Source organism: Marmota monax, unplaced genomic scaffold (assembly GCF_021218885.2).
Source record: "Marmota monax isolate L192 unplaced genomic scaffold, Marmota_monax_Labrador192_F-V1.1 WCK01_AAM20220418_F8-fsc00003, whole genome shotgun sequence".
NCBI classification, from domain to species: domain Eukaryota; kingdom Metazoa; phylum Chordata; class Mammalia; order Rodentia; family Sciuridae; genus Marmota; species Marmota monax.
The window spans coordinates 31080555-31095213 of NW_026694084.1; positions in this window are offsets into that span (position 1 = coordinate 31080555).

The window sequence follows — 14659 nt, forward strand, 5'->3', positions numbered from 1 at the left end:
CTGCCCACTGGGCAAATCCCAGTGGTGCAGAGCAAGGAGGCAGCGGCCCACCTGGAAAGCTCACGTTCACCAGCTGGTGACCTGAAGGTCCTTGTGCTGAAACAGAGATGCACTCAAGCAGCCAGGAGGCGAAACATCCAAGTCCCAGCCGTGCACTTACTAAGGCTATGACATTCAAGGGAGTCACCAAACTTGCTGTGCCTCAGTTGCCTCATTTGTAGGTCTGGGAGGTGACAACACATAAAGAGTTGTTATAAAGAATGATGTGGGTCTGTCTATGTGTGTCAGCATTGAGAAGAGCACTCAGCACAGTCCACACCAGTCCATACACACACACACATGTATCTTCCTCCTAGAGGTGGAAGTGATCAATTCTTCAGAGTCTACTGGGAAACAGGGAAGGATTCAGAGAGGAAGCGGGTGTCCTCTATGATTTAATTGAAAAAAAATGAGCAAAATATTCCTTGAAAGAAGAGACTAGATCCCACACCTGCTGAGGAGTTCTGAAGTAGGCAATCCCCACACCACCATGATGAGAAGCCCAGGTTATTGGCAAACCTCTTTTGGAAATGCCAATTTTAAGGATGGTTTTCAAAAACACAGAACACACTTCTCTGTGATTTTAAACAAAGAGTACAAAACGCAATATGTCCTTTTCTTCATGACTCAGGGTCAGACTTTTGCTTTTAGTTATCTCTTCTCAAGATAGCTGGGAGCTACGCCTAATAGACTGTCCAAGGTCACACTGAATAGTCAGGTGCAGTCTGAAAGGGACATCGACTGACTACTGAAATGAACAGGTGGTAATACAGGGCTCTACTTCTTGATGGCTTTTTCTACCAACTTCTCTTTCCATATTTGTAATCAGAAATGTGACCTCCAGAGGAGCGAGAGCAGGGCGTGCTGCCTGCCTGTGCCCGCCAGAAGTAGCAAGTACACTTGGCAAGGCTGAGTCCTGGGCCTGCAGGACATAGGATTAATTATTACCACCAAAGGAAAATGCTGCCAAGTGCGCTGAGAGACAAATGGCAGCTGTAAAGCAGATGTTAATTTCAGAGATACTGAAATGGGAAAAGGGCATCTTAGCTTCAATGAAACGTGGGACACTAAGTCAGAGGTTGACTAAATTGCTGATAGATTGCATCTGCTTTTTAATACTACATTTCTCTTCTCTTATTTAAGTCTACCAATTTGTCACTTGAGCATGCCAGTGCTGTAGGAGTCTTAATTTCTTATATAAATATAGGACACTTATACCACAAAGTCAGAAAACTTTAAACCCTTTGGTTTGGTTCCAGATTTCCTAGGACAGATGAGAAAACTACGACCTAGATAAGTAAAGTAACTTTTTCAAGGTCATACAGTTATATTTAATAATAATAATAATAATAATAATAATAATAATAATAACAGTGGTATGAAATCCTGAAACAAACAAACATAAAAAGACATCAATGAGAAAACTGATGAAATTTTCCTGAAGTCTTTAATTTAGTATTCTACTAATGTTAATTGCCCTGTTTTAACAAAATGTACCATGGTTACATATTCCCATGAGGGAAAGCTGAGTGGATATTATACATGAACTTTCTCTGCAAGTTTTGATAAATTCCAAAGTAAAACATTTTAAATATACAACATTGAACGGTAGCTAACCTTCATGGATAACTTTCTATGTCCCAGGCCCTCTGCGTCACATAGTTTTTCTTATTTAATCTTTTACTCAAATAAGCCAGTGAAATAAGAGATATCCCCATTCACCTAGCCCCAGGTTTATAGAGATTAATGTTTGCAGAGATTAAACAGCAAAGCCCATTTGGCCTCAAAGTCTATTTTCTGGTTAAACACCGAGTTTAAGTGTGGGTTTAGTCTGCTTTATGTTGCTACAACACAATGCTAATTGGTTAATAAGAATGGGTTACTTATAAGGAAAATAAATTATTCTTGACAGTTCTGGAGGCTGGGAAGTTCAATATCAAGGTGTGGCATCTGGTGAACTCCTTCTTGAAGCATCAAAACATGGTGGAAGAACAGCAGCTTGTAAGCTCAAGTCTCTTTTCCTGCTTATGAAGCCACTAGCCTGAAGCCCCCCCCCCTCATTATTTCAGCTAATTCTGACTAATTCCCCAAAGCCCCACCTCCAAACACCATCGACATATGAATCTGGAGATTAAGTTCCTAACTCATGAATTTGAGATGACACGTTCAAACCACAGCAGAACCCCACGTTCTCAATTCTGGATCCTTCGTAATACCAAGTTATCTTCATATGTGGTTGTCTGATGGGAGCAAAGCAAATGAAACAAAATAGAACCAAGTCCTGAGCTGCTCCGCTTCACCAACCACATTGCCAAAAAAACTTTTGAAAAAGTGGAGCAACAGCCGGGTATGTTGTTGCACACCTATAATCCCAGCAATCTGGGAGGCGGAGGCAAGAGGATTGCAAGTTCAAGATCAGTCTCAGCAACTAAGTAACTGAGCAAAATCCTGTCTCTAAATAAAAAATAAATAAATAATAAATAAAGAAATAAATAATTTAAAAAAGGTTGAGGATGTGTCTCTGTGATTAAGCACCCCTAGGTTCGATCTCAGTATTAAAAAATAAAATAATAATTTTAAAAAGTGGGACAACAAAACTACAATGCTGTTTATTGGCTGCCTGTGTGGCTGCTGTCAATGGTGACAACAGGAACATTTTTTTTGCTCCCATGCCCTGTCCTCCAGGAGGCAGGGGACAGATCAGCCTACACTATTTCTGGAAGGCACTGTGACTCCCCAGGATGTGGCAGAAAGAGAATGGTCCTGGTGTGGACATCCCCTTAGCAGAAGCCCTTGTGTTTCTGACTCCCTGCTCTGGCAGGGCGCAGTGTCTCCCTTTCTGGGAACAAGAAGCCGTGCTGTTGGAGTCCTCGTGCCACCCCTCTATGCCCCCGCCCTGGGTTCCCACCTCGTGCCTCTCCAGGTCCTGGTGGAGACAGTGAGGGGAATCTGGAATCTCTTACTCCACTCCAGAAAGCTACCACCTCACCCCTCCCTCCCTAAGAGCCTCCTCCTTCCCTTTCTTCATCTCCTTCTGTCCTTTCTCCTTCCAGTGGAACTTGTGGCTGATATTGTGTTTTGTCACTCTGGCCACGGTCCTGATTTGACTCTTCTCTCCTTGTTGATTTCAGTTTTTCAACAGTCTCCATTTCTGTCTCTTACTGGGTCTTAGCAGAAGGCCTTCGGCTTTCCAAAGCAACCCTCACAAACTCAAAAGGTGAGGATGCTCAGAAGGGAAAACCAATGTCTCTCTGAGAAGGTCAGCAATAAATAAATAAATAAACAAACAAACAAACTTCTATCAAGAAGTTGGCCTACGCTCAGAGAACACTTCTGAGAATTATGGGAACTATAGGAAGGAAAGGCAAGAATTACCTTTGGTGCTTGAGAATTACAAACCTTTTCCCTTCCACTGCCTGTAAACGAGAGCCCTTTGAATACCAAGGGGTCTGCCAGGCTCAGAGAATGTTGGGTAGAAGAGCTGGAACCAACCATTCTGAGTAAGTTCTTTTTCTTTCTGGGATACGTATCACCTGTCCAAAACAAAGAATCTGTGGTCTACTCAGTGTTCATGATCCAGGTAGGTACAGAAGGTCTGTGCCCACAGAAGCCTCCATGACACAGCACACTGATAGGATGCTGAGGGAGGATCTCCTGAACCCGCAGGAGCTCAGAGAAAGGGGTCCCTCCTGATCTGGACTGTCAGAGGCACCTTCCTAGAGGTGGTAGGCCTTTGAGGAAGGTTGAACTATATCAGGGAAAGGTTGGAAATAAAAAGGAGCACCGTCTCTTTTTCTGGCTCTCCTTTTCTAAATGACTCCTCTTTTCCTTTCTTCCTCCCCCTCTGTCCTTCCCTCTACTTCCTGTGGAAATTCTGACTGATGTTGGGTCTTTGTTCATTTGTCATTCTAAGAAGTAGGGAAAAGAGGAAAAAGCAGATCAGTGGAGGGAAAGGGACATACTGAGAACGAGCTGACTCTTCCCCCTTCGGTCCCAACTTGTCTTTAAGTAAATCATATGAAATTGACGGCACTCAATTGTAAAAAAAAAAAATTACCTTTACATACATCAATTTTATACAATTCAACCCAGATATATGAGGAGGTTAATGAAAATATCTCTGTGGCTCAAAGCCCAGTATAATCTGGTTATAGGCTTTGTCAAATCAATCTGGGATCTGGGGCCACCTCCCAGACAGGGTCCAGATCAGGAGGGACCCTCGTGCTGTTGCCCCTCCAGGTGCCATTTTTGGGTCATGGCCCCTTCCCAGGCATCATTGTGGTGGAAGGCACAAATAGCCCAAGAGGTAGGACAGGCTTATCTCCCTTGACTGCAGAGAAATAACAGGTTCCAGTTTGAATCCGGAACTCCCCAGTTCTTGTCCATGTGAAATCTGACAAGTTAACTTACTGTGGAACGAGATTGGGGAGCTTATCCCTTCTCTTCACAGGGTAGCAAGGAGGATGATATAGGCAGTTTAGAGAGAGTCAGTAATTTGGGGGAAAGATGACTAGACCTTAGGAGAACAGAGGATCGCTTGTGACAAAGTTTATCTTAGGTGGTGTTCCGTTCTCTCCCGTGACATGATGAGTTAACCTTCCCTGGTTGATGAAGCTCCAAGGCAGGGCCTTGATGACAGTTCAGTTCCATTTGGAGGCTCTGTCTGCAGGCAGATAAGAGGAGCTCAGAGAAAGCATCTCCTTTGCCTTTGCTGTTTTTTTTTTTTTTTTTAAGTTTCTCAGTTCAAAGAAACATATGGAAGGAGCCTCCTTTGGAATGCATAACCTGAAGTTTTGCAATAGAAAGGACTGAATGCAAAGATTCAAAAACCGAGTTGTCATATGCTCACTGTGCCAGATCCAGGAGCAATAAAGATTCCAGAAGGGGGCTGCTGCATGTGTGTCCAGAGGCAAGTGGTTAAATAGCTATGAGGTGTTTCATTTGGTTGAGTCATGAAGAAGGGTGTCTGGCCCCTCTGCAGGTCAGGGCTGTTGGTCCATCAGGTGCACAGCCCATCTGCCTGCTAGAGAGAAGTGCAGGGAGGTGGAAATAGTAGGAGCAACCTGTTAAAGAGATGGAAGATCTGTAATATTTCTGCCAGTGAACTGGCTACCCTGGTTAACCACCTCCTTTGCACCTAGACAGTCCAGGTGAGACCACCTAGAGCTTTGCTCGCAAGCATTCTGCAAGAGATGACTTCAGGTTCAAAAAAAAAAAAAAAAAAATTCAACCTGGGAGGGAGCAGGTGGCTTCATCCTTAGATGTGGGAGGTTTCTTCTCAGGCATGGGGGAAGTAAGTCTAACTGAGCTCTGAAAATGCACAGGTAAGTCAGACACCCACATCCAAAAGCCCACATCTGAGCAGAGGAGAGAAAGCCAGTCAGTTGTAATACAAAATAATAGGAACAGATCCAAGATGTGTGGTCCCTATAGCTTATACAGACTAGGAGGACCCTCTTGGAAACATCAAAATAAAATCACAAGATTAGGTATGAAACTAAATAAGTATTTTTTTTAAATGAGAAATAGCTCAAAACAGATTTCTGGGGGCTTTGAGATACAAGTTTTTTTCTTTCTGAGTTTTCTCTGGACAATCTACGGAAACATATACATAGACATTCTTTCTGATTGCTCTCTTTATCTTCTCCATTTGGAATAATCTGTGTCATTAATGCTGTCTAATATTCAAAGGGACCAGGTGGAGGGGAGCCCTGAGCCCCAGCTAAGACTAACTTAACCCTGAGGCTGAGGCATTGCTTAGGCATCAAAGCCCCTTCACTTCTGAGAGTGAAGGAACACACACACACACACACACACACACACACACGATAGTGTCAAATGTGAATGCCGAAGGGGAGGATGAGTCCTCTAGCCTGAGGTTCAGGAACCCCTCCTGGAGGAGGAGAACATAGATTTGGAGGAATGTGAGCAGCTCTAGAGGGTGGGAGGGAAAGGGGTTTTCAGACAAGGACGGCAGCAGCTGGGGCGTCCGGGTGGAGTGTGGATGGGGGTAGCTATGCTACTGCGCACTGGTTGCTATGATAAACAATGTGTTTGTAGGTGGCAAATAGACTAAATAGATTTTTGAAATTGGGGCCCTTGAGCTTAGAAAAGTGGGCAATAAATAGAGACAAACAGCCTGAGTCATTCACACCTTCCGGGTCTCAGGGTCAGTGCTTCTTCTCCTATTACCCTTCTCTAGGGATACCAAGCCCACTTCTTTCCCAGGTATGGAAATGAATGCAGAGAAGCCTCTTCATTAGGAGTCCTTGCCAGTCTGTCCTTGCTCCCCTTCCTCACTGCTGCCTTTGACTTGGGTTTTTAACTTTTTAAAGGGAACCTGTCTCACCTTTCCACCTAGGTCCTGCTATTTCAAAAGAAGATATTTTAAAACGTTTGTGCTCGACCCAGAGAACACTGCAAGGATTCATCCCGAGCACAGCAGATGCTAATGTGTGCTCAATGCCTCATCAGTTGCTCAGTCCCGAGTTCAAGTTCCTAATCTGACTAACGACTGGAAGGATTTGGGCAGGTGGCTTAGCTTCTCTTAGCCTTCATTTCATCACATCAGGAGGTTAAATGATCTGAGTATAAATATTTTATCCTAGTACCTGGCACAAAGTAGGCTTTCCATTAATGGAAGCTGTAGAACATTCACTCCTTCCTGTGACTTGCTGAAATGGGTGACAGATGCAGGGATGAAGATGCCAGATGCTGCTCTGGAGGAGCTCCTGGTTCAACCTCAGAGACCAGTGTGTGAATGAAGATGACACTCTGGGGCAATGGGCTTTGATGGGGAGAGGCGGGGCCACACTCCTGGAAATCACTCCTCTCTGGACCTAGGAAGGCTGGGCCAGAGCTGAGGGTGGGAGGTGGAGGAGGCAGTTGCACACTTGCTGAAAAGCATGAGTAGATCCGCCAGGGCTGAGCAAACCCTGTATCTGGACATTAGAAGCAGGAGGACATCAATGTTCATAGCAGCACAATTCACAATAGCAAGACTGTGGAACCAACCTAGATGCCCTTCAATAGACGAATGGATAAAAAAAAAAAATGTGGCATTTATACACAATGGAGTATTACTCTGCATTAAAAAATGACAAAATCATAGAATTTGCAGGGAAATGGATGGCATTAGAGCAGATTATGCTAAGTGAAGCTAGCCAATCCCTAAAAAACAAATGCCAAATGTCTTCTTTGATATAAGGAGAGTAACTAAGAACAGAGTAGGGACGAAGAGCATGAGAAGAAGATTAACATTAAACAGGGATGAGAGGTGGGAGGGAAAGGGAGAGAGAAGGGAAATTGCATGGAAATGGAAGGAGACCCCCAGGGTTATACAAAATTACATACAAGAGGAAGTGAGGGGAAAGGGAAAAATAATACAAGGGGGAGAAATGAATGACAGTAGATGGGGTAGAGAGAGAAGAGGGGAGGGGAGGGGAGGGGAGGGGAGGGGAGGGGAGGGGGGATAGTAGAGGATAGGAAAGGCAGCAGAATACAACAGACACTAGTATGGCAATATGTAAATCAATGGATGTGTAACTGATGTGATTCTGCAATCTGTATACGGGGTAAAAATGGGAGTTCATAACCCACTTGAATCAAAGTGTGAAATATGATATATCAAGAACTATGTAATGTTTTGAACAACCAACAATAAAAAATAAAAAAAAAAAGAAGCAGGAGGAAAAACATGAGAAAAACAAGTGTTCTGTGAACTTCATGCAAAAGTTTTGTATGTGCGGTGTAGGATGTTGAAATTTGCCTCATTGGAAATAGAAAGACAGTGAGCAAATCATCTTTGTTAACATGGGATAGATGGTCTGGTGTGTGTGTGTGTGTGTGTGTGTGTGTGTGTGTGTGTTGAGGGAGGAGGACAATAACCCCCCAGACACACTCTTCCATTTACAAATAATTCATTGTGATTAGTATACACATTTTTCCACCCACTCTGGAGGTGAACATTTCAGCAGAAAATTTAGATGTCGAAAACTATGTGTTTCTTCCTTTATCGTCATTTTTGATGTACGCTCCGTCTGAACCTTAAATGATGCTCTGCCATCATAGCCACTAGCCTGGGGCTAGCACATAAAACTAACAGACAACAGCCCCAGCCCTGAGCAATTGTCCATCTGTTGACTCTCTCCTTTAATAATAACAGCCACCACTTAGTCATCCAGCAAATGTAAGCAGGCTGCCTGCCATATATCTGCCCCTGAATTACAACATGAAATGAAAAGGTGAATGATAAAACCAGAGTGCTTGCCTTTAAGGAATTTGGACACCAGGCAGAGAACATTTTGCAAGTTAAATGCATTTTCTGCCATGGGCTACGTCCAACAATGCTCTAAGATGCAAGTGTTGTTATTACCACTTTAGAGATTAGGAAAGAGGGCATCGGGAGGTCAGGGGACTTGTCCAAAGCACAGGAATGGAATTGCTTTTAGATTAACTATTTCTCTTTTGTTCCTAACCATTAACTCAGTAGGCAGGGAACTCCTATCACAGGGATGAGCAAAACCCAATTGTCTCCTCTGCTCTGTCTGGACCAGGAGGAGTGACTTGAGGTAATGGGAATTTGGAAGGAGAAATTCTGCCTATCTTGTCCCATCCTCTCGCTTCCTGTTGGACTTGACTGAGTCCCAAAACGCCTTCTGCTGTCTTCCTCCTTGCCTCCAACATTACCACAAAATGTCGGCACCCGATGGTAAAATGACTGGCCCATGGTTCCAGGTACATTTGATGCCGGTGGCCCCACCCAGAGTCTGCATCCCTGGCCACTATCACCATCAGCTAGGGCTGCCATGTCAAGGTGCTATAGTTTGGATGACTTCAGCAATAAGAATTTATTTCCTGACATATCTGGAGGCTGGGAGTATGAGATCAAGCTGTTAGTTAGAAGGGCTAGTTTCTACTAAGGCCAGAAACTTCTCCCGGCCTTGTGTGTCAGCTCTAAAGAAAGATGAATGTCAGCAAAAGAACACCATGTTCCTGAGATGCCCCTTGGTTTCCCGGACCCAAGCCTCATCCAGGGAACAGGAGCGGCATGGGCTGGAAAGCATATGTGACTGTTACCTTGCAGGACTCTGCCTTTTCTCATGATGATGGAGACTAAGACAAGGTGATGTTATCTGTCCTTTGAAATGGCTTTCTGGCCTGTGCATGGGAAGAGCTGCTCCTTGGAATGCTGGCCCTAAAAGGTCAAAGCAAACTTAACAGGTTAATGATGTCATGGCTTCCACCAATTCACCTACAAAACCCTATTTCTTGTGGTAACTGGCACCAGAGTTGAGGATACTGTGGGGAGGCTACGTGTCACTATTCCCATAAGCCACCAATTGACAAAGTGCTGTGAGGGACACAGGCAGTGTTCCTGGAGTGATGTCATAAGGGATGGAGGCTCTGCTTGGAGAGGTACCTTGAGGGATGGAGTTGTCACTCTTTCAGCCTGTTGTCCCTAGACTCCTCTCGGAGCAATCCCTGATCTAAGCCTTGTCCAGTAAATCCAGGCACTACCTTTGGCATTTCAGCCACCTACCACACCACCTGGCACAACTGGGTTGTGGACCTCACACCTTGCCTAATGGCCATCTTCCGTGGTTGTCTTGACGTGTGTGTGCGCGCGCACGCACCTGTGCGCTTCCTAATCTCTTCTTCTCTGGAGGATACCAGTCATGTTGAGTTATGGTCTTATCCAATGATATCTTGGAACTTTAATTACCTCTTTAAAGAGTCTATTTCCCAAATCAGTCACATTCTCAGGTTCCGGGAATCAGGATTTCAAAATATGAATATAAAAGGCGGTGAACATGATTCATCCCATGACAACGACTGTGCTGTGTCTTGAGTGGTTGGAGCAGGTTAGAACCCAAGTGGCAGAATGTAATGGAGAAAGACGGACATGCTATGAGAAGTGGATAAATAACAGGAGCTAATAGAAGAAAGGACTTATCTCCCAGAATGCGGCAGGGCTGTGAGAAAGATAAAAAAATAAAAATAAAAAAAGTCTATCAGGGTTTTGGGGGCATAGGCAGGAGAACTGTGATTTCCATAGAAGATTTTTTTTAAATGGGACTAAATAGAGACTCAAAATACAACAAAAGGACAAACAGAAGTCATCCCAAAGGGGTCAGGGTAGCAGGAACCAATAAAGAGCCTCGTCGGAATGCCTCTTCCAGAAGAAATTCATTCCATTCACTTCTGCCACTTTGATACAGCCCTAGAGATTCAAATTCCCAAGGCATATTGTCCAGCAAGGCTATCTTCAGGCATGTGTCCACTCCATAGCTTAGGACCCCAGGACTCTTGGAACAAAGGCTGCATCCGATAGCGGTGTGTTGTCATCTGACTTGTGCTGCTGTACCAGAACACCACAGACTGGGTAATTTATAAACAACAGAATTTCATTTGGCTCACAGTTGTACAGACTGAAAAGTCCAAGGTCAGGGATACATTTGGTAAGGGACCTCCTGCTGTGTCATAATAAGGCAGAAGACATCATGCAGGCAAGAGAAGGCCAAACCCACTTTTACATCCAACCCATCATGGTGACAATGAACCACTCCTGAAATAACAGGAACCCATTTGTAAGAGCAGAGGGCCCCTGGACCTAATTGCCTCTCAAAAGTTCCCACGTCTGGACGTTGTTGCACTGGGGATCAGTTTCCCATAGATGAACTTCAAAACCACAGCAGGGCTGGCAGTGACGAGAAGAGAGCTCAAGGAGCCATTTCCAAGGAAGAAGCAGCAAATACTGAGCAGGTGGAAATAGCACTAGAAGATCTGTTGCCCCCATGTGTAGGCTGGGGAGACCCAGCTTCAGCTTTAGGCAGATGTGGTAACTTAAGAGATCTAGGACTTAAAAGAAGTCCTGCTAACTGCAAACGATGCCTTCCTCCTAGCTAGTCCACCAGTCTGCTCACTCCCAGCGTGAACATATTGATATCTGAGTAAATATATAAACAAATAAGCAGGCAAATATGTGTCTAGGGTAGGATTTCAGACTTTTAATCCACTACTTTATATATACTCTTCCTCACTACCGAGTTGAATTGAAAGCTGAGGGATGCTTAGTAAGAGGTCTTTCTTTGTTTGGTTATTATTAATATTCAATGAAAGGTTTGAATTCACATAATCCACCTTTTAGAAAAGAAGAGCAAGTTCTAGTTTTCCCTGCGGTCTGGGGGTTTGTCATCTGGGCCTTGACAAACTGGGGAATCAGCTCAACCCTTGAGGTGACCTCTGCCTTCCTGCTATTTGGACTGTCAGGTTCACCAGGGAAGGGCCATGTCCAGTTATGTTTGCAACAGCGCATGACATATTGGTGGAAATAAGAAAGAAATGCGCATTAACAGTAACATTGTGAACAGGTTTCTAACGTCTGAGAGGGGAAAGGCTGCCTTCCATGTTTGGGGAAAGGCCGTTGGAATGGGGGGGTAGAAAGGCCCCAACTATGATCGTGAGCCCCCAAATACATGCCTGGTGCTGTGCAGGTCACCAAAGAGAAAAAGGCAAAGGATTAATCCTGCAGCTGCTTCTCAGAAAAGCTTTATCTCTATAGCTCAGTAAGCAAAACTTGAGCTCTGGTATGAAAAATATAAACAAACTCAGGTAACCTTTAAGATACCTGCCCAGTACTCCCTAAGACTGCCAAGGTCATGAAGAACAAGGATACACACTAAGAAACTGTAATAGACCAGAAGACAATGAGGAGGCATGGGTGCTAAATGCAATGTGGCCCTGGATTGGTTGCTGAAAGAGCAAGAGCACTGTAGTGGATTGGGTGGTACACCCTCCCCCAAATCAATGACAAGAACCTGTGAGTGTGGTCTCTTCTAGAATCATGGTCTTTGGAGACGTAATCAAGATGAGTTCACACTGGGTTAGGGTGGGCCATAAAATCAGTGAGACTGTGTTCTTATAAAAAGAAGGAAATGTATACACAGAGACACAGACACAGGGAATAATGCCAAGGGAGGACAAATATGGTTATTGGAGGCTGGGTCTACAAGCAAGGACCTGCAGGGATTGCTGGGGACAATCAGAAGCCAGAAAAAAATGCACAAGTTTTTCCTGAAGATCAGAGGGAACATGGCCCTCCAGGGAATATGATTTTAGATTTTCAGCTTCCAGAACTATGGATTAACAGATTGCTTTTATTCTTAGATACTCAGCCTATGGTATTTTTTAATGGTAGACCTAGAAAACTAGTTAGGGACATTAGTGGGGGGAGGAAATGGTGAAATTCAGAAAAAAAGATTTGAATTTAGTAGATAATAATGCACTGATTTGGACTTCTTACTTTGACAAATCTGCCATGATAATGTAGGATGTTAGCAATAGAGTGAACCGAGTGTTACACCAGAATGTTGTAGATTATCCTTGCAAGTTTTCTATAAATATGAAATTATTCCAACAAATCTAAGAAAAGTTTATTTTGGGGGGGAAAAACAGTCAATTCACAGGCAGTGTCATCTCTAAATAGTCACCTCCTTAAGCTTATGTGGGTCTCCTTTTCTATAAAATGGGGACAATCATAGTCCTGCTCAGAGCTGTGGAGTTTAAGATGTGATAATATACATCAAGCACTGAGCAAGTAGCCCTTTCCCCCTTTTGGATTCCAACCCTTATCTAATTGCCAGCTTCCGCCACAGTCAGCTCAGAGTCAACCTGCCCTCTCCACACCCTCATCCGTGTTAAGTTATCACTCACAGTGTTACCAAAGGAAGCACCAGAACCCTTCAGACCACTGCTGGGTCCCGTGGCAGAATCTCCTCTGAGCACGTGTCTCCTCTTCACTCACCGTCGATCCTACTCAGTGCTGCACCGTGAGTTGAAATCGGGACACTCTACAAATCTACAGTCTCATAGGTCCATTAGTTGATAAGCTTAAGTAAAAAGAATTGAGGTTACTCTAGGGCAGATGGGATGCTTTCTTGTCTTCTTTAGGTGGTCATGTAGGATAATGCTTAGGTGAAGAGAGATCAGAGGACTCAAATCCTAGCTAGAACACTTACTGGTGGTGTGCCATAGGGTAGTTTGGTTATCCTCTCTTAGCCTCACTTCTCCCATCTGGAAAATAAGGCGAAGAATATCATCCTCATGAGTTACTATAATGATTACATTAAAATGAAGGCCAAATATATCCATAGGATTTAAAATCAGCTTATTACAGTGACGCAGTCATTCAATGTTTATAGCAGCTCAATTCATAATAGCTAAGCTATGGAACGAACCTAGGTACCCTTCAATGGAGGAATGGATTAAAGAAAATGTGTACACAATGGAGTATTACTCAGCCAAAAAGAATGAATATATGACATTTGCCAGTAAATAGATGGAATTGAAGACTATCAAGTTAAGTGAAATAATCCAATCCCAAAAAAACAAAGGTCAAATATTTTCTCTGATATATGGAAGCTAACCCACAATAAGAGTGGTAATGGGTGGAGTAGACAAAGGGGAACGAAGAGAAGTGAGGGATGGGAAAAGGAAAGGCAGTGGAATGAATCTGACACATCTTTCCTATGAAAATATGAATACACCACAATGGATCTTACCGACATGTACATCCATAAGAAATTAATTTAAAATGATAACTATATACATCATGTCCTTATAATTCAGGAAAACAAAACACAAAAAACCTATGGGTAAATGGCAGAAAGATCAATAGAGAGAAGGGCAGGGGGAGAGGAGAAGGAAGAGGAAGGAGAGGTAATGGGGTCTGAATTAGAACAAGATGTATCCCATGCTCATATAATTATGTGAAAATAGATTCTGCTATTATTATTATTAAAAAGAACCATTTAATTAAAGAAGAAAGAAATAAAGAAATGCAGGCCTAGAGCTGAGGCTTAGGACTTTACCTACAATGAGTGTACAGTACTTGTGTGTATATGTGCATGTGTGTGCGCGCACGTGTGCAGGCTTGTGTGTGTGTGCGTGTGTGTGAGTGTGTGCACGTGTAAATCAGCATTGCCATTAACTGATACAGTGAATGAGCTCATAGGAGCACAAAAAGTGACCAATGAAATAATAATTGGGAACACTACGGATCAAAGAAGGGCTGAGAGTGGACCAAGATCATGGTCCAGAGCATATCAGGAGTACTGGAAAACCAGGGGACTCCCGACGAAGACGACTTCCCACAGAATCTTGGAAACAATCTAATTGCTTTCCTTTTGTAGATATGGAAATTGAATCCCAAGTCATCAGCAGGGCTTAACAAGGAGACAGGATTTGCTAATGGACAGCCTGTGCCTCCATCCTACGTGTTCCGGCTCCTAGTCTGTGCGTCTCTATGCTTTTTCTGGGTTCTCAGTAGCACCTTATGGAATCAATGCAGGGGGCATCTAGTCTGCTCTTAAGGAGTTGACTGTTGATATCAGGACTCCACCTACAATGAGTACAGTGAGGATGAAGCAGTAACCAGGCAGCAGTGACTAAAACATAGTGCTTTCCTGAAAGACAGGTAGCTGGACCGGCAAGTACTGAAAAAGGCCCAGTAATCCCAGAGGCCATGACAGCTTCCATCGCAGCTAAGCAGAACTTTGGGTACTCAGGAGCACTGAGAATGTTCCACCCCAGCTCTGCCTCATTCTCACTGTGGAATTAG